Raw genomic sequence first — 566 nt, 5'->3', positions numbered from 1 at the left:
ATATATATATATATATATATATATATATATACATATATGTGTGTATGTGCTTGTATATATGTTTATATGCTTATGTATACAAACTTGGCAAATGTAGTTATTTCTCTATAGATTGAAACAAAAACAAGATATGCCGAACAACCTTTATCTGTTTTCAACCCAAATTGTCTCATCAGTGATGTTCACATCACATGACCCAGAAACATCAGCAGCCAACCTATTTATTTACACAACAAATCCCGCAGCTCTAGAGAACTGGAGCAACTAATTTGCATATCATAATTGTTTAACACTTTATTTAATATCAGCAGCTTTTGAATAGGGATCGCAGTCCATACAGTATCAAAGTATGATATATAGGGCTGACCAAAAGTCAGCTGACAGTAAGTTAAGACCATTTAATTCCAAGATTTATTTATGTTTAACAACTGAATGAATTTAATAAAAGCATCTGAATATGAAACATCATGGAAATTGTTCAAACTGAAGCCCTTCTTGAGCGACACATTTTTCCATTCGAATTAATACAGAATTACAGATAGTATTTATGGAGTTTTGATTTGCTG

This window comes from Octopus bimaculoides, chromosome 10 (assembly GCF_001194135.2).
Source record: "Octopus bimaculoides isolate UCB-OBI-ISO-001 chromosome 10, ASM119413v2, whole genome shotgun sequence".
NCBI lineage: Eukaryota > Metazoa > Mollusca > Cephalopoda > Octopoda > Octopodidae > Octopus > Octopus bimaculoides.
The sequence above is the reverse complement of the archived record's forward strand: the minus strand, read 5'-3'. Positions refer to the sequence as shown.